General features: G+C 60.5%; 2 non-coding genes across 2 annotated transcripts; both read left to right on the top strand.

Moving 5' to 3' along the window:
• The first annotated feature begins 12,583 nt into the window (after positions 1–12,583).
• LOC131866587 (5S ribosomal RNA) lies at positions 12,584–12,702 on the top strand. Its single transcript, XR_009365188.1, has one exon. It is a non-coding gene; the product is annotated as a 5S ribosomal RNA (ribosomal RNA).
• Positions 12,703–18,622: 5,920 nt separating this feature from the next.
• On the top strand, positions 18,623–18,741 carry LOC131866561 (5S ribosomal RNA). Its single transcript, XR_009365162.1, has one exon. It is a non-coding gene; the product is annotated as a 5S ribosomal RNA (ribosomal RNA).
• Positions 18,742–20,000: the final 1,259 nt, after the last annotated feature.

Raw genomic sequence — 20,000 nt, 5'->3', positions numbered from 1 at the left:
TACGAGGTCACCTCGAAGCGGTCTAAGAATCGGGCGCACTTGGGGCGACTACCAGTGCCAACCCCTTATCCCGCGGTGCGTCCGACACACAGAAATTTCCAAGGCGGCCAAGGAGCCTCCCCGCATAGCAATCGGGGTGTGAGGTTACGGATGCAGCATTGATAGCAATCGAGGTGGGAGGCGAAGGATGCAGAAGTGAGAGCCGAGGGATGTAGCAGAGATAGCAATCGGGGTGTGTGATGCAGAAGAGATAGCAATCGAGGTGTGCGGTGGGAAGGGCCCAGCAGCCAGAATGCATGAAGCGACGGATGAAGCAGTGATGACAACCGGGCTGTGAGGAGAGGAGGGATGCAGCCAAGAAAGCAATCAGGGCTCGAGGCAAGGGATGCATCAAGGATAGCAATCATGTTGTGAGGCGAGATTCCAAAGGCTAAACGTGAGAGGCTGCAGGGTCGACTCAGAGAGGTCTATGCATGTGAGAGGCTGAAAGCAAGGTCAACTCGGAGCGGTCTATGCATCGGGCGCGCTTGGGGCGACTACCAGTGCCAACCCCTTATCCCGCGACGCGTCCGACAAAGAGAACGTTCCAAGGCGGCAGAGGAGGTTACCAGCCGAAGGATGCAGTAGCAATAACAGGTATAGTTCCGCGGCGGCCGAGAAGACTCACCGCATAGGAATCGGGATGCGAGGCGAGGGATGCGGCGGGAAGGCCCCGACGGCTAAACGGAAGAGGCTGCAGGGCCGCCTCGGAATGGTCCAAGCATCGGACGCGATTGGGACGACTACCAGTGCCAACCCCTTATCCCGCGATGCGTCCGATACACAGATAGTTCCAAGGCGGCCGAGGAGCCTCACCGCATATCAATCGGGGTGCGAGGCGAGGGATGGGGCGGGAAGGCCCCAACGGCTAGACGGAAGAGGCTTCAGGGCCACCTCGGAATGCTCCAAGCATCGGACGCGCTTGGGGCGACTACCAGTGCCAACCCCTTATCCCGCGATGCGTCCGATACACAGATGGTTCCAAGGCGGCCGAGGAGCCTCACCGCATAGCAATCGGGGGTGCGAGGCGAGGGATGGGGCGGGAAGGCCCCAACGGCTAGACGGAAGAGGCTTCAGGGCCGCCTCGGAATGGTCCAAGCATCGGACGCGCTTGGGGCGACTACCAGTGACAACCCCTCATCCCGCGATGCGTCCGATACGAAGATGGTTCCAAGGCGGCCGAGGAGCCTCACCGCATAGCAATCGGGGTGCGAGGTGGGGGATGCGGCGAGATGGCCCCAACGGCTAGACGGAAGAGGCCACAGGGCCGCGTCGGAATAGTCCAAGCATCGGACGCGCTTGGGGCGACTACCAGTGACAACCCCTTATCCCGCGATGCGTCCGATACGAAGATAGTTCCAAGGCGGCCGAGGAGCCTCACCGCATAGCAATCCGGGTGCGAGGTGGGGGATGCGGCGAGATGGCCCCAACGGCTAGACGGAAGAGGCTGCAGGGCCGCCTCGGAATAGTCCAAGCATCGGACGCGCTTGGGGCGACTACCAGTGACAACCCCTTATCCCGCGATGCTTCCGATACGAAGACAGTTCCAAGGCGGCCGAGGAGCCTCACCGCATAGCAATGGGGGTGCGAGGTGAGGGATGCGGCGAGATGGCCCCAACGGCTAGACGGAAGAGGCCACAGGGCCGCCTCGGAATAGTCCAAGCATCGGACGCGCTTGGGGCGACTACCAGTGACAACCCCTTATCCCGCGATGCATCCGATACGAAGATAGTTCCCAGGCGGCCGAGGAGCCTCACCGCATAGCAATCGGGGTGCGAGGCGAGGGATGCGGCGAGATGGCCCCAAAGGGTAGACGGAAGAGGCTGCGGGGCCGCCTCGGAATAGTCCAAGCATCGAACGCGCTTGGGGCGACTACCACTGCCAACCCCTTATCCCGCGATGCGTCCGATACACAGATAGTTCCGAGGCGGCCGAGGAGCTGGGGGATGCGGCGAGATGGCCCCAACGGCTAGACGGAAGAGGCTGCAGGGCCGCCTCGGAATAGTCCAAGCATCGGACGCGCTTGGGGCGACTACCAGTGACAACCCCTTATCCCGCGATGCGTCCGATACACAGATAGTTCCGAGGCGGCCAAGGAGCCTCACCGCATAGCAATCGTGGTGCGAGGTGGGGGATGCAGCGAGATGGCCCCAACGGCTAGACGGAAGAGGCTGCAGGGCCGCCTCGGAATGGTCCAAGCATCGGACGCGCTTGGGGCGACTACCACTGCCAACCCCTTATCCCGCGATGCGTCCGATACACAGATAGTTCCAAGGCGGCCGAGGAGCCTCACCGAATAGCAATCGGGGTGCGAGGCGAGGGATGCGGCGAGAAAGCCCCAACGGCTAGAGGGAAGAGGCTTCAGGTCCGCCTCGGAATGGTCCAAGCATCGGACGCGCTTGGGGCGACTACCAGTGACAACCCCTTATCCCGCGACGCGTCCGATACACAGATAGTTCCAAGGCGGCCGAGGAGCCTCACCGCATAGCAATCGGGGTGCGAGGCGAGGGATGCGGCGAGAAGGACCCAACGGCTAGACGGAAGAGGCTTCAGGGCCGCCTCGGAATGGTCCAAGCATCGGACGCGCTTGGGGCGACTACCAGTGACAACCCCTTATCCCGCGACGCGTCCGATACACAGATAGTTCCAAGGCGGCCGAGGAGCCTCACCGCATAGCAATCGGGGTGCGAGGCGAGGGATGCGGCGAGAAGGACCCAACGGCTAGACGGAAGAGGCTTCAGGTCCGCCTCGGAATGGTCCAAGCATCGGACGCGCTTGGGGCGACTACCAGTGACAACCCCTTATCCCGCGACGCGTCCGATACACAGATAGTTCCAAGGCGGCCGAGGAGCCTCACCGCATAGCAATCGGGGTGCGAGGCGAGGGATGCGGCGAGAAGGACCCAACGGCTAGACGGAAGAGGCTTCAGGGCCGCCTCGGAATGGTCCAAGCATCGGACGCGCTTGGGGCGACTACCAGTGACAACCCCTTATCCCGCGATGCGTCCGATACACAGATAGTTCCAAGGCGGCCGAGGAGCCTCACCGCATAGCAATCGGGGTGCGAGGCGAGGGATGCGGCGAGAAGGACCCAACGGCTAGACGGAAGAGGCTTCAGGGCCGCCTCGGAATGGTCCAAGCATCGGACGCGCTTGGGGCGACTACCAGTGACAACCCCTTATCCCGCGACGCGTCCGATACACAGATAGTTCCAAGGCGGCCGAGGAGCCTCACCGCATAGCAATCGGGGTGCGAGGCGAGGGATGCGGCAAGAAGGACCCAACGGCTAGACGGAAGAGGCTTCAGGGCCGCCTCGGAATGGTCCAAGCATCGGACGCGCTTGGGGCGACTACCAGTGACAACCCCTTATCCCGCGACGCGTCCGATACACAGATAGTTCCAAGGCGGCCGAGGAGCCTCACCGCATAGCAATCGGGGTGCGAGGCGAGGGATGCGGCGAGAAGGACCCAACGGCTAGACGGAAGAGGCTTCAGGTCCGCCTCGGAATGGTCCAAGCATCGGACGCGCTTGGGGCGACTACCAGTGACAACCCCTTATCCCGCGACGCGTCCGATACACAGATAGTTCCAAGGCGGCCGAGGAGCCTCACCGCATAGCAATCGGGGTGCGAGGCGAGGGATGCGGCGAGAAGGACCCAACGGCTAGACGGAAGAGGCTTCAGGGCCGCCTCGGAATGGTCCAAGCATCGGACGCGCTTGGGGCGACTACCAGTGACAACCCCTTATCCCGCGACGCGTCCGATACACAGATAGTTCCAAGGCGGCCGAGGAGCCTCACCGCATAGCAATCGGGGTGCGAGGCGAGGGATGCGGCGAGAAGGACCCAACGGCTAGACGGAAGAGGCTTCAGGGCCGCCTCGGAATGGTCCAAGCATCGGACGCGCTTGGGGCGACTACCAGTGACAACCCCTTATCCCGCGATGCGTCCGATACACAGATAGTTCCAAGGCGGCCGAGGAGCCTCACCGCATAGCAATCGGGGTGCGAGGCGAGGGATGCGGCGAGAAGGACCCAACGGCTAGACGGAAGAGGCTTCAGGGCCGCCTCGGAATGGTCCAAGCATCGGACGCGCTTGGGGCGACTACCAGTGACAACCCCTTATCCCGCGACGCGTCCGATACACAGATAGTTCCAAGGCGGCCGAGGAGCCTCACCGCATAGCAATCGGGGTGCGAGGCGAGGGATGCGGCGAGAAGGACCCAACGGCTAGACGGAAGAGGCTTCAGGGCCGCCTCGGAATGGTCCAAGCATCGGACGCGCTTGGGGCGACTACCAGTGACAACCCCTTATCCCGCGACGCGTCCGATACACAGATAGTTCCAAGGCGGCCGAGGAGCCTCACCGCATAGCAATCGGGGTGCGAGGCGAGGGATGCGGCGAGAAGGACCCAACGGCTAGACGGAAGAGGCTTCAGGGCCGCCTCGGAATGGTCCAAGCATCGGACGCGCTTGGGGCGACTACCAGTGACAACCCCTTATCCCGCGACGCGTCCGATACACAGATAGTTCCAAGGCGGCCGAGGAGCCTCACCGCATAGCAATCGGGGTGCGAGGCGAGGGATGCGGCGAGAAGGACCCAACGGCTAGACGGAAGAGGCTTCAGGGCCGCCTGGGAATGGTCCATGCATCGCACGCGCTTGGGGCGACTACCAGTGACAACCCCTTATCCCGCGACGCGTCCGATACACAGATAGTTCCAAGGCGGCCGAGGAGCCTCACCGCATAGCAATCGGGGTGCGAGGCGAGGGATGCGGCGAGAAGGACCCAACGGCTAGACGGAAGAGGCTTCAGGGCCGCCTCGGAATGGTCCAAGCATCGGACGCGCTTGGGGCGACTACCAGTGACAACCCCTTATCCCGCGACGCGTCCGATACACAGATAGTTCCAAGGCGGCCGAGGAGCCTCACCGCATAGCAATCGGGGTGCGAGTCGAGGGATGCGGCGAGAAGGACCCAACGGCTAGACGGAAGAGGCTTCAGGGCCGCCTCGGAATGGTCCAAGCATCGGACGCGCTTGGGGCGACTACCAGTGACAACCCCTTATCCCGCGATGCGTCTGATACACAGATAGTTCCAAGGCGGCCGAGGAGCCTCACCGCATAGCAATCGGGGTGCGAGGCAAGGGATGCGGCGAGAAGGACCCAACGGCTAGACGGAAGAGGCTTCAGGGCCGCCTCGGAATGGTCCAAGCATCGGACGCGCTTGGGGCGACTACCGTTGCCAACCCCTTATCCCGCGATGCGTCTGATACACAGATAGTTCCGAGGCGGCCGAGGAGCCTCACCGCATAGCAATCGGGTTGCGAGGCAGATTATTGGGAAGGGAACCCCCTGGGATGCGGCTCAAGCAGTGCCCAAAGGGACTGGAATGCGGAATCACATCGAGAGACCCAAATGCTATACGAGGGCTCAAATCGAATTATCGATTTGGCCACGACATGGACGCATCGGAACGACTACCTTTGCCGAACCACTCGCAATTGCATCCATACCGAAACCAATAGACATTTCCGTTAGAGCCCTCGCATAGCATTCGGGAATCTCGCATGCCCCTCTAAATCGACCAATGCTGGCGCTCAACGAAAATCCGAGCGCTACCACCGTTCGAGCGCCAGCATTGGTCGAGTTAGAGGGGCACGGGGGAGAATGCTCCAGTCAACACCTCCCCTATATAAGTTATTTGTCCGATTCTCGCACAACCGTAGTCTGCCTCGTCGAATCAAACAACGGTCCCAGATTCCGACTTCCGTTCCGTAGAGACCCAAAAGCTAGATGGAGGCTCGCAAGAAAGAGAGTCGGCGCATAGCAATCGGGTTTCTCGAACGTTTAGGGACCGAGCTCACTTGCGGATAGGGCAAAATCCGCCAAGCAACCCAAAAGCTAGACGGGGGCTCGAATCGAATCGCCTAGGCGGCCACAACAACGACGTGTTGGATCGACTACCAGTGCCAAACCATTCAGCAAGACTAGTCTGTGTCGAGGCCGGATAGAGATTCTCAGAGAGCGCCCGTATAGCATTTAGGAGACCTGCCGCGTCCCTCACACTCGACAAATGGTGGTGCACGTTTATAAATCCGAGCGATCCCAACCCTTTCAAGCACCAACATCGGTCGAGATAGAGGGGCACGGAGGGGGCTGCGTGAGACAACACAGTCCCCTATATAAGTTATTTGTCCGATTCTCACACATCCGAAGAATGGTCATCAAATCGGACAACAGCCCAAACTTCCGACTTCCGTCCCAGAAAGCCCAAGAGCTATCTAAAACGTTCATGGCCGGAACTCGATCGCGGCTATACCAGTCCGCCAAGCAACCCAAAAGCTAGACTGGAGCTCTAGTCGAATCACCTCTGTGGCCATTGCAAGGACGTGTTGGAGCGACTACCATTGCCGAACCATTCCGCAGGTCGAGTCCATACCAAGGCCGCATAGAGATTCACGATGAGCTCCTGCATAGCAATCAGGAGACTTGCCGTGTCCATCACAATCGATAAATCCTGGTGCAAGATTTTTGCATCCGAGCGCTCCAACCAGTCGAGCACCAGCATCAATCGACATAAACGGGCACGGGGGGAGGATGCTCGAGAACACTACCTCCCCTATATAAGTTATTTGTCCGATTCTCAAGCAGCCGAAGTCTGGTCATCGAATCGGGTCAAAGACCACAACTTCCGACTTTACCCACAATGCAAGTCATCGAATCGAACATCGGCCCCCGAGTCGGACTCCATGCGTATGTCAGGTCATCGGACCCAAATTCCGCCTTCCTGCGCATGGCGGGCCATCAATATCAACTCGGTCATCGGACCCAAACTCCGCCTTTCTGCGCATGGCACGCCTTCAAATCGGTCATCGGACCCAAATTCCGCCTTCCTGTGCATGGCGGGCCATCAACATCAACTCGGTCATCGGACCCAAATTCCGCCTTTCTGCGCATGGCACGCCATCAACTCGGTCATCGGACCCAAATTCCGCCTTCCTGCGCATGGCAGGTCATCGGACACAAATTCAGACCTCGCCAATATGCCTACGTATCGAATCGGTCATCGGACCCAACTTCCGACTTCATCCATACTGTAGGGTCTTTGAGGTTGGCGCGGTGCGCTCAACCCGGGGAGTCGACCCATCGAAGCATACACCTCCCCTATATAAGCTATTTGTCCGATTCCCACACCTGTGTAGTTTGCACCTCTGACCAGGACATCGACCCCAACTTCCGAACTCGACTGCAACGACGGCACCAGCGCCTTGGTGCGCACCTTGCGACGCACAGTCCCAACATTCGCCTTCCTGCACATGGCAGGTCATCGGACCCAAATTCCGACCTCGCGAGTATGCCTACATATCGAATCGGTCATCGGACACAACTTCCGACTTCATCCATACCGTAGGGTCTTTGAGGTTGGCGCGGTGCGCTCAACCCGGGGAGTCGACCCAACGAAGCATACACCTCCCCTATATAAGCTATTTGTCCGATTCCCACACCTGTGTAGTTTGCACCTCCGATCAGGACATCGACCCCAACTTCCGAACTCGCCTGCAACGACCGAACCAGCGCCTTGGTGCGCACCTTGCAACGCACAGTGCCAACATTCGCCTTCCTGCACATGGCAGGTCATCGGACCCAAATTCCGACCTCGCGAGTATGCCTACATATCGAATCGGTCATCGGACCCAACTTCCGACTTCATCCATACCGTAGGGTCTTTGAGGTTGGCGCGGTGCGCTCAACCCGGGGAGTCGACCCAACGAAGCATACACCTCCCCTATATAAGCTATTTGTCCGATTCCCACACCTGTGTAGCTTGCACCTCCGATCAGGACATCGACCCCAACTTCCGAACTCGACTAAAAAGACCGCACCAGCACCTTGGTGTGCACCTTGCAACGCACAGTGCCAACATTCGCCTTCCTGCACATGGCAGGTCATCGGACCCAAATTCCGACCTCATGAGCATACCTACTAATCGAATCGGTCATCGGACCCAACTTCCGACTTCATCCATACCGTAGGGTCTTTGAGGTTGGCGCGGTGCGCTCAACCTGGGGAGTCGACCCATCGAAGCATACACCTCCCCTATATAAGCTATTTGTCCGATTCCGACACCTGTGTAGTTTGCACCTCCGCTCAGGACATCGACCCCAACTTCCGAACTCGCCTGCAACGACCGAACCAGCGCCTTGGTGCGCACCAAAAGTGCGCACTTTTGGAGGGCACTTTTGTGCGCTCCAAAGGTGCGCACTTTTGGAGGGCACTTTTGTGCGCTCCAAAGGTGCGCACTTTTGGAGGGCACTTTTTGGAGGGCACTTTTGTGCGCTCCAAAGGTGCGCACTTTTGGAGGGCACTTTTTGGAGGGCACTTTTCTGCGCTCCAAAGGTGCGCACTTTTGGAGGGCACTTTTTGGAGGGCACTTTTCTGCGCTCCAAAGGTGCGCACTTTTGGAGGGCACTTTTTGGAGGGCACTTTTCTGCGCTCCAAAGGTGCGCACTTTTGGAGGGCACTTTTTGGAGGGCACTTTTCTGCGCTCCAAAGGTGCGCACTTTTGGAGGGCACTTTTGTGCACTCCAAAGGTGCACACTTTTGGAGGGCACTTTTTGGAGGGCACTTTTCTGCACTCCAAAGGTGCGCACTTTTGGAGGGCACTTTTTGGAGGGCACTTTTGTGCGCTCCAAAGGTGCGCACTTTTGGAGGGCACTTTTTGGAGGGCACTTTTGTGCGCTCCAAAGGTGCGCACTTTTGGAGGGCACTTTTGTGCACTCCAAAGGTGCGCACTTTTGGAGGGCACTTTTCCTGCGCTCCAAAGGTGCACACCTAGGTGAGCACCTTCGACCACACCTTGTAGCACACCAAACTCTGACTTTCGACTTCATCCGCAATGCAGGGTCTTTGAGGTTGGCGCAATGCGCACAACCAGGGGAGTCGACCCATCAAACCCAACACCTCCCCTATATAAGCTATTTGTCTGATTCTCATACATGCGTAGCCTGCAGGAGCAATTAGGACATCGACCCCAACTTTCGGCTTCTAAACGAAAACAAGGTCTTTGAGGTTGGTGTAATGCGAACAACTAGGGGAGTCAACCCATCAAACCCAACACCTCCCCTATATAAGCTATTTGTCTGATTCTCATACATGTGTAGTCTACAGGAGCAATTAGGACATCGACCCCAACTTTTGACTTCTTAACGAAAACAAGGTCTTTGAGGTTGACGTAATGCGCACAACCAGGGGAGTCGACCCATCAAACCCAACACCTCCCCTATATAAGCTATTTGTCCGATTCTCATACATGTGTAGCCTACAGGAGCCATTAGGACATTGACCCCAACTTTTGACTTCTTAACGAAAACAAGGTCTTTGAGGTTGGCGTAATGCGCACAACCAAGGGAGTTGACCCATCAAACCCAACACCTCCCCTATATAAGCTATTTGTCTGATTCTCATACATGTGTAGCCTGCAACAACGATTAGGACATCCACCCCAACTTCTGAATTCGTCTGCGTTGACCGCACCAAAGGTGCACGCCTTGGTGCTCACCAAAATCCGACTTCCGACTTCTTCTGCTATGCGGGGTCTTTGAGGTTGGCGCAGTGCGCACAACCAGGGGAGTCAACCCACCGAATGCAACACCTCCCCTATATAAGCTATTTGTCTGATTCTCATACATGCGTAGACTGCAGCAATGATTAGGACATCCACCCCAACTTTTGACTTCTTAAACAAGACAGGGTCTTTGAAGTTGGTGCAGTGCACACAACCAGGGGAGTCGACCCATCAAACGCAACACCTCCCCTATATAAAGCTATTTGTCCGATTCTCATACGTGTAGTCTGCAGCAGCGATTAGGACATCGACCCCAACTTCCGAATTCGTTTGCATTGACCGCACCAAAGGTGCACGCCTTGGTGTGCACCTTGGAGTGCACTTTGGTGCTCACCTCGGTGCACACTTTGGTGTGCACCTCGGTGTGCACCAAAGGTGCGCACCTTGGAGCGCACCAAAGGTGTACACTTTGGAGCGCACCACATAGGGTCTTTGAGAGGTTGGCGCAGTGCGCACACCAAGGTGGGTGTTGAGGTGCGTGCCGAGGTGGGTGGGTGCTAGGGTGCGCTCCATGGTGGGTGCCAGGGTGGGTGCGTGCTAGGGTGGATTCCAAAGAGGGTCATAGGGTGGGTGCCAAGGTGGGTTGGTGATATAGTGGGTTCAAAGGTGGGTACTAGGGTGGGTTCCAAGGTGGGTCACAAGTTGGGTGCCAGGATGCGTGGGTGTTAGGTTGGGTGCCAAGGTGGGCTCCTGCGTGGGTGGGTGCTAGGGTGGGTTTCAAGGTGGACGCGAGGGCGGGTGCCAAGGTGGGTAACAAGTTGGGTGTTAGGATGGGTGAGTGCTAGAGTGGGTGCCAAGGTGGGTGGGTGCTAAGGTGGATGCCAAGGTGGTTCACAGGGTGGGTGGGTTCTAGGGTGAGTTCCAAGGTGGGTCACAGGTTTAGTGCTAGGGTGCGTGTCAAGGCGGGTGTCGAGGTGCCTGGGTGCTAGGGTGTGGATGCCAATGTGGGTCATAGGGTGGGTACTAGGGTGGGCTGCAATGTGGGTGCCAAGGTGGGTAACATGCTCGGTTGGTTCTAAATTGGGTGTCAGGGTGGGTGTGCACCCACCTTGCCCGAGGTGGGTGCCAAGGTGCCAGTGTGGGTGGGTGCTAAGGTGGATGCCAAGGTGGGTGAGAAGGTGGGTGATAGGTTGAGTGGTAGGATGGGTGGGTGCCAAGATGGGTCACAGGGTGGGTGCAAGGGTGGGTAGGTGCTAGGGTTGGTGTCAGGGTGGGTGGGTGCTAGGTTGGGTTCCAAGGTGGGTGCGAGGGTGAGTGTCAAGGTGGGTCACAGGTTAGGTGCTAGGATGGGTGAGTGCTAGGGTGCAAAGGTGCCAGGGTGGGTGCTAGGATGGGTCGATGCTAGGGTGAGTGGCAAGGTGGGTCCACAAGTGTCAAGGTGGGTGCCGAGGTGGGTGCCAACTTGGGTTCCAAGGTGGGTGCCAAGTGGGCGACTGCTATGGTGGATGCCAAGGTGGGTCACGGGGTGGGTGCCAAGTTGCTAGGTTGTGTTCCAAGGTGGGTGCCAACGTGGCTGCTAGGGTGCGTGGGTTAAAGGGTGTGTCACAACGTGGGTGCCAGGATGGGTGCGCACCCACACTGGCCAAGACGGGTGCAAGGTTGGGTTCCAAGCCCGGTCACAGGCTGGGTGCTAGGATGGGTGGGTGCCAAGGTGGGCACCAGGGTGGGTGCACCCACCCTGGCCAAGGTGGGTCACGGGGTGGGTCCTAGGGTGGGTAACAGGGTGGGTACTAAGGTGCGTGCCAAGGTGGGTCATGGGGTGGGTGCCAAGGTGGGCACCAGGGTGGGTGTGCACCAACCCTAGCCAGGGTAGGTCACGGGGTGGTTGTCGGGGTGGGCGTCAAGGAGCCAAGGTGGGTGGCAAGTAGCCAAGTTGCGTGCCAAGGTGGGTGTCGGGGTGGGTGCCAAGGATCCAAGGTGGGTGCCAAGGAACCAAGGTGGGTGTCTGGGTGGGTGCCGAGGTGGGAGCCAGGGTGGGTCCCAAGGTGAGTGCAAAGGTGGGTGCCAGGGTCAAGGTGAGTGCCAATGTGGGTTCCAAGGTGCCAGGGTCAGGGTGAGTGCCAATGTGGGTTCAAAGGTGCTAAGTTGGGTGCGAGGTTGGGTGCGAGGGTGGGTGGGTGCCAAGGTGTGCTAGGTGGAAGCCCGGGTGGGTCGGCATCCCATGGGTGTCGAGTTGGGTGCCTGATGGGTGCTTCTTGTCAAGTTTTAGTCGTCGGGACTCATTTCGAGCCTTAGAGGTCGTTTCTTGTCCGGTTGCCCTGTCTTCGACCTGGGAACCCAATTTTGGTCCTCGGGTCCCATTTTTTTTTGTCTCGCATCCCACTTTTGGCCTGTGGCCTTTTCGGGGTCGATTCTCGTTTTGGGCATCAGAGCATGTTTCTTCTCCTAAAACCCAATATTTGTTTATTAAGTCTCGGAACACATTTTTGTTCTCGTGGACCCATCATGGGTCTTGGAACGCATTTGTGGTCCTTGGGTCCCATTTTGCATCCCGAAACTTGTGTTTTGGTGCTTGATCCCTATTTTGGGTGCCCACCTTGCACCAAGTGCGCACCCGGGGCAAACCGAGCGCCTTGGTGCACCGGGGCAAGATCGAGCGTGCACCCGAGGCGCCCCGAACATGCACCAAGGTGCACTCGGCCCACATGTGAGCGCAGGTCGTTGCGCCCGAGGTGGTGTGTGGGCACCGCGTTGCAGACGGGACACTGCACGCACACGACGCCCCGTCCAGGTGCACGCACGTAGGCCGGGCCGGGTGCACACCCGACGCCCTAGCAAGGTGCGCGCACCCGGGCAGGGCTCACACTTGGCGAACGGGGCGCACTTCGCGAGGGAGGGTGTGCACCTCGACGGGGGTGGGTGGCCGGGGTGGATTCGCACGTGGGTCGCGGTTTGCTAAGTACACACTGCGACAAGCTCATAACGGGTGCGATCATACCAGCGTTAGTGCACCGGATCCCATCAGAACTCCGCAGTTAAGCGCGCTTGGGCCGGAGTAGTACTAGGATGGGTGACCTCCCGGGAAGTCCCGGTGTTGCACCCTTTCTTAGTTTTTCGCCGGGCGTCGCAATGCTATTTGAATAAACCTTTTGCCCGTTTGCGTTCTCGTCGGGGCCGGGCCGGGCCGGGGTGCGCTGCCCGCACTACCGCGCGCGCGGGGGGCGACACCGAGCGCGCACCCGAGGCGCCCCGAGCACACAGGCCACGGTGCAACCCGGGCGTTGTGCGCGCACCCCGGTGCGCCCGAGGTGCTGCGCGCGCACCCAGGTGAAATCGGTGTGCACCTCGGCCAGTGCGCGCTCGGTCGAGTCGCGCACGTTGGCCAAGGTGCACGGTGATGTTTCTTACTCTAAGGTTCCGCACCAGACGCCCGGGACAGGTGAGCGAAGCTGGGCGGGGCCGGGTGCGCTGGCCGGGGCAGGTGCACGCAGCTGGAGAGAGCTTTGGAGCACACCAGAGGTGCGCACCTTGGAGCACACTTCGGAGCGCACCAATGATGCGCTCCATTCAAAAGTTTCCTGAAAAGGCAAAAAAAGTTGAGATTATAGAATTTCCCACTTGAGAGATTGTAAAAAAAAAAAATTTAAAATGAAGGAAACGCGGGTGCCAAGGTGTGCGCGCCCGGGTGCGCAGCCCAGCCAAGGTGTGCGCACCAAGGCGCCCACCCTGGCGAAGGTGCACGCAAGGTGCGCACCCGAGGCAAACCGGACAATTAACCCAACTTTCGACTTCGCGCGCACCTGCGCACCTTGGAGCGCACTTCGGAGCGCTCCTTGTTGCGCACCAATCTTGGGCACCTCGGAGTGCACCATGGCGCCCACCAAGGTGCGCACCCGGGGCAAACCGAGCTCCGACTTCGTGCGCACCTTGGAGCGCACGAAAGGTGCGCACCATGGCGCCCACCAAGGTGCGCAGCCCAGCCAAGGCGTGCGCATCAAGGTGCGCACCCTGGCGAAGGTGCGCACCCGGGGCAAACCGAGCTCCGACTTCGTGCGCACCTTGGAGCGCACAAAGGGTGCGCAACCCAGCCAAGGTGTGCGCACCCCGGGCAAACCGAGCTCCGAATCGTGCGCACCTTGGAGCACACTTCGGAGCCCTCCTTGGTGCGCACCGATGTTGCGCACCTCGGAGCGCACCCGGGGAAAACAATGCAATTAACCCGACTTTCGACTTCGTGGGCACCTCGGAGCGCTCTCGGGTTCGCACCTCGGAGCACACCGAGGTGCGCACCTTTGATGCGCTGCCTTCACCAATTTCCAGAAAAGGCAAGAAAACATTGAGAAGGTGTGCGCACCGAGGTGCCCACCCTGGCGAAGGTGCACGCGAGGTGCGCACCCGGGGCAAACCGGGCTCCGACTTCGTGCACGCCATGCTGCGCACCTTGGAGGGCCATGGTGCGCACCTTGGAGCACACTTCGGAGCGCTCAATGGTGCCCAACCCAGCCAAGGTGCCCACCGCGGCGAAGGTGCACGCGAGGTGCGCACCCGGGGCAAACCGGGCTCCGACTTCGTGCACACGCCGCACCTTGGAGCACACTTCGGAGCGCTCCTTGGTGCGCACCAGGGCGCGCAACCCAGCCGAGGTGCCCACCCCGGCGAAGGTGCACGCGGGGTGCGCACCCGAGGCAAACCGGGCTCCGACTTCGTGCACGCCATGGTGCCCACCGCGGCGAAGGTGCACGCGAGGTGCGCACCCGGGGCAAACCGGGCTCCGACTTCGTGCACGCCGCACCTTGGAGCACACTTCGGAGCGCTCCTTGGTGCGCACCAGGGCGCGCAACCCAGCCGAGGTGCCCACCCCGGCGAAGGTGCACGCGAGGTGCGCACCCGGGGCAAACCGGGCTCCGACTTCGTGCACGCCATGGTGCCCACCGCGGCGAAGGTGCACGCGAGGTGCGCACCCGGGGCAAACCGGGCTCCGACTTCGTGCACGCCGCACCTTGGAGCACACTTCGGAGCGCTCCTTGGTGCGCACCATGGTGCCCACCAGGGCGCGCAACCCCGCCGAAGGTGCACGCGAGGTGCGCACCCGGGGCAAACCGGGCTCCGACTTCGTGCACGCCGCACCTTGGAGCACACTTCGGAGCGCTCCTTGGTGCGCACCAGGGCGCGCAACCCCGCCGAAGGTGCACGCGAGGTGCGCACCCGGGGCAAACCGGGCTCCGACTTCGTGCACGCCATGGTGCGCACCAGGGTGCCCACCGCGGCGAAGGTGCGCACCCGGGGCAAACCGGGCTCCGACTTCGTGCACGCCGCACCTTGGAGCACACTTCGGAGCGCTCCTTGGTGCGCACCAGGGCGCGCAACCCAGCCGAGGTGCCCACCCCGGCGAAGGTGCACGCGAGGTGCGCACCCGGGGCAAACCGGGCTCCGACTTCGTGCACGCCATGGTGCCCACCGCGGCGAAGGTGCGCACCCGGGGCAAACCGGGCTAGGACTTCGTGCACGCCGCACCTTGGAGCACACTTCGGAGCGCTCCTTGGTGCGCACCATGGTGCCCACCAGGCCGCGCAACCCAGCCAAGGTGTGCGCACCAAGGTGCACGCGAGGTGCGCACCCGGGGCAAACCGGGGTCCGGCTTCGTGCACGCCGCACCTTGGAGCACACATCGGGGCGCTCCCGGGTTCGCACCGGCGTTGCGCACCGTGGTGGGCACCTCGGAGCGCACCGTGGTGGGCACCTCGGAGCACACCAAGGTGGGCAGCGAGGTGCGCACCTTTGATGCGATGCCTTCACTAATTTCCATAAAAGGCAAAAGAAAACGAGATTTTAAAATTTCCGTTTTGAAAGATAGTGAGAAAAAGGGAATGCTGGTGCCATCTTGAGCCCGCCCTGGTGCGCAGCCCAGCCAAGGTGTGCGCACCAAGGTGCCCACCCTGGCGAAGGTGCGCGCCCGGGCAATTAACCCAACTTCCAACTTCGCGCGCGCCAGGGTGGGAGCGCACCCAACAACCGGGCCTGGGAAGAGCCAATGCGAGAAACCCCACCAAACGCTCTGACAAAAAAAGAGGGGGCGCTCCAGTAACCCCGCTTCGGAGCGCACCCTGGGCAAACCCAGCCAGGGTGCCCACCCCGGCCAAGGTGCAGGCGAGGTGCGCACCCGGGGCAAACCGGGCTCCGACAACGTGCACGCCGCACCTTGGAGCACACTTCGTAGCGCTCCCGGGTGCGCACCTCAGAGCACACCAAGGTGGGCAGCGAGGTGCGCACCTTTGATGCGCTGCCTTCACTAATTTCCAGAAAAGGCAAAAAAAAGAGGAGATTTTAAAATTTCCGTTTTGAAAGATAGTGAAAAAAACGGAACGCGGGTGCCATCTTGAGCCCGCCCGGGTGCACAGCCCAGGTAAGGTGCCCACCCTGGCAAAGGTGCGCACCCGGGCAATTAACCCTACTTCCGACTTCGTGCGCGCCAGGGTGGCAACCGGGCCTGGGAAGAGCCAATGCGAGAAACCCCACCAAACGCTCCGACAAAAAAAGAGGCGGCGCTCCAATAACCCCGCTTCGGAGCGCAGCCGGGGCAAACCCAGCCAAGGTGCCCACCCCGACGAAGGTGCACGCGAGGTGCGCACCCGGGGCAAACCGGGCTCCGACAACGTGCACGCAGCACCTTGGAGCACACTTCGAAGCACTCCCGGGTGCCCACCGGCGTTGCGCACCGTGGTGGGCAGCGAGGTGCGCACCTTTGATGCGCTGCCTTCACTAATTTCCAGAAAAGGCAAAAAAAAATGAGATTTTAAAATTTCCGTTTTGAAAGATAGTGAAAAAAACGGAACGCGGGTGCCATCTTGAGCCCGCCCTGGTGCGCAGCCCAGGCAAGGCATGCGCACCAAGGTGCCCACCCGCGGTGCACACCCGGGGCAAACCGGGCTCCGACTTCGTGCAGGCCGCACCTTGGAGCACACTTCGGAGCGCTCCTTGGTGCGCACCATGGTGCCCACCAGGGCGCACCCGGGGCAAACCGGGCTCCGACTTCGTGCACGCCGCACCTTGGAGCACACATCGGAGCGCTCCCAGGTTCGCACCAGCGTTGCGCACCTTTGATGCGCTGCCTTCACTAATTTCCAGAAAAGGCAAAAAAAAACGATATTTTAAAATTTCCGTTCTGAAAGATAGTGAAAAAAACGGAACGCGGGTGCCATCTTGAGCCCTTCCTGGTGCGCAGCCCAGGCAAGTTGTGCGCACCAAGGTGCCCACCCTGGCGGAGGTGCGCGCCCGGGGCAAACCGGGCTCCGACTTCGTGCACTGCATGGTGCCCACCAAGGCGCGCAACCCAGCCAAGGTGCCCACCGCAGCGAAGGTGCACGCGAGGTGCGCACCCGAGGTGCACACCCGGGGCAAACCGAGCTCCGACTTCGTGCACGCCGCACCTTGGAGCACACTTCAGAGCGCTCCTTGGTGCGCACCAGGGCGCGCAACCCAGCCAAGGTGCTCACCCCGGCGAAGGTGCACGCGAGGTGCGCACCCGGGGCAAGCCGGGCTCGGACTTCGTGCACGCCGCACCTTGGAGCACACATCGGAGCGCTCCCGGGTTCGCACCAGCATTGCGCACCTTTGATGCGCTGCCTTCACTAATTTCCAGAAAAGGCAAAAAAAAAAAAAAAACGAGATTTTAAAATTTCCGTTTTGAAAGATAGTGAAAAAAACGGAACGCGGGTGCCATCTTGAGCCCGCCCTGGTGTGCAGCCCAGGCAAGTTGTGCGCACCAAGGCACCCACCCTGGCCAAGGTGGGTCACGGGGTGGGTCCTAGGGTGGGTAACGGGGTGGGTACTAAGGTGCGTGCCAAGGTGGGTCATGGGGTGGGTGCCAAGGTGGGCACCAGGGTGGGTGTGCACCAACCCTAGCCAGGGTAGGTCACGGGGTGGTTGTCGGGGTGGGCGTCAAGGAGCCAAGGTGGGTGGCAAGTAGCCAAGTTGCGTGCCAAGGTGGGTGTCGGGGTGGGTGCCAAGGATCCAAGGTGGGTGCCAAGGAACCAAGGTGGGTGTCTGGGTGGGTGCCGAGGTGGGAGCCAGGGTGGGTCCCAAGGTGAGTGCAAAGGTGGGTGCCAGGGTCAAGGTGAGTGCCAATGTGGGTTCCAAGGTGCCAGGGTCAGGGTGAGTGCCAATGTGGGTTCAAAGGTGCTAAGTTGGGTGCGAGGTTGGGTGCGAGGGTGGGTGGGTGCCAAGGTGTGCTAGGTGGAAGCCCGGGTGGGTCGGCATCCCATGGGTGTCGAGTTGGGTGCCTGATGGGTGCTTCTTGTCAAGTTTTAGTCGTCGGGACTCATTTCGAGCCTTAGAGGTCGTTTCTTGTCCGGTTGCCCTGTCTTCGACCTGGGAACCCAATTTTGGTCCTCGGGTCCCATTTTTTTTTGTCTCGCATCCCACTTTTGGCCTGTGGCCTTTTCGGGGTCGATTCTCGTTTTGGGCATCAGAGCATGTTTCTTCTCCTAAAACCCAATATTTGTTTATTAAGTCTCGGAACACATTTTTTGTTCTCGTGGACCCATCATGGGTCTTGGAACGCATTTGTGGTCCTTGGGTCCCATTTTGCATCCCGAAACTTGTGTTTTGGTGCTTGATCCCTATTTTGGGTGCCCACCTTGCACCAAGTGCGCACCCGGGGCAAACCGAGCGCCTTGGTGCACCGGGGCAAGATCGAGCGTGCACCCGAGGCGCCCCGAACATGCACCAAGGTGCACTCGGCCCACATGTGAGCGCAGGTCGTTGCGCCCGAGGTGGTGTGTGGGCACCGCGTTGCAGACGGGACACTGCACGCACACGACGCCCCGTCCAGGTGCACGCACGTAGGCCGGGCCGGGTGCACACCCGACGCCCTAGCAAGGTGCGCGCACCCGGGCAGGGCTCACACTTGGCGAACGGGGCGCACTTCGCGAGGGAGGGTGTGCACCTCGACGGGGGTGGGTGGCCGGGGTGGATTCGCACGTGGGTCGCGGTTTGCTAAGTACACACTGCGACAAGCTCATAACGGGTGCGATCATACCAGCGTTAGTGCACCGGATCCCATCAGAACTCCGCAGTTAAGCGCGCTTGGGCCGGAGTAGTACTGGGATGGGTGACCTCCCGGGAAGTCCCGGTGTTGCACCCTTTTTTAGTTTTTCGCCGGGCGTCGCAATGCTATTTGAATAAACCTTTTGCCCGTTTGCGTTCTCGTCGGGGCCGGGCCGGGCCGGGGTGCGCTGCCCGCACTACCGCGCGCGCGGGGGCGACACCGAGCGCGCACCCGAGGCGCCCCGAGCACACAGGCCACGGTGCAACCCGGGCGTTGTGCGCGCACCCCGGTGCGCCCGAGGTGCTGCGCGCGCACCCAGGTGAAATCGGTGTGCACCTCGGCCAGTGCGCGCTCGGTCGAGTCGCGCACGTTGGCCAAGGTGCACGGTGATGTTTCTTACTCTAAGGTTCCGCACCAGACGCCCGGGACAGGTGAGCGAAGCTGGGCGGGGCCGGGTGCGCGGCCGGGGCAGGTGCACGCAGCTAGAGAGAGCTTTGGAGCACACCAGAGGTGCGCACCTTGGAGCACACTTCGGAGCGCACCAATGATGCGCTCCATTCAAAAGTTTCCTGAAAAGGCAAAAAAAGTTGAGATTATAGAATTTCCCACTTGAGAGATTGTAAAAAAAAAAAATTTAAAATGAAGGAAACGCGGGTGCCAAGGTGTGCGCGCCCGGGTGCGCAGCCCAGCCAAGGTGTGCGCACCAAGGCGCCCACCCTGGCGAAGGTGCACGCAAGGTGCGCACCCGAGGCAAACCGGACAATTAACCCAACTTTCGACTTCGCGCGCACCTGCGCACCTTGGAGCGCACTTCGGAGCGCTCCTTGGTGCGCACCAATCTTGGGCACCTCGGAGTGCACCATGGCGCCCACCAAGGTGCGCACCCGGGGCAAACCGAGCTCCGACTTCGTGCGCACCTTGGAGCGCACGAAAGGTGCGCACCATGGCGCCCACCAAGGTGCGCAGCCCAGCCAAGGCGTGCGCATCAAGGTGCGCACCCTGGCGAAGGTGCGCACCCGGGGCAAACCGAGCTCCGACTTCGTGCGCACCTTGGAGCGCACAAAGGGTGCGCAACCCAGCCAAGGTGTGCGCACCCCGGGCAAACCGAGCTCCGAATCGTGCGCACCTTGGAGCACACTTCGGAGCCCTCCTTGGTGCGCACCGATGTTGCGCACCTCGGAGCGCACCCGGGGAAAACAATGCAATTAACCCGACTTTCGACTTCGTGGGCACCTCGGAGCGCTCTCGGGTTCGCACCTCGGAGCACACCGAGGTGCGCACCTTTGATGCGCTGCCTTCACCAATTTCCAGAAAAGGCAAGAAAACATTGAGAAGGTGTGCGCACCGAGGTGCCC

The sequence above is a fragment of the Cryptomeria japonica genome, unplaced genomic scaffold, assembly GCF_030272615.1.
Source record: "Cryptomeria japonica unplaced genomic scaffold, Sugi_1.0 HiC_scaffold_150, whole genome shotgun sequence".
Lineage (NCBI taxonomy): Eukaryota > Viridiplantae > Streptophyta > Pinopsida > Cupressales > Cupressaceae > Cryptomeria > Cryptomeria japonica.
The sequence above is the reverse complement of the archived record's forward strand: the minus strand, read 5'-3'. Positions and strand labels throughout refer to the sequence as shown.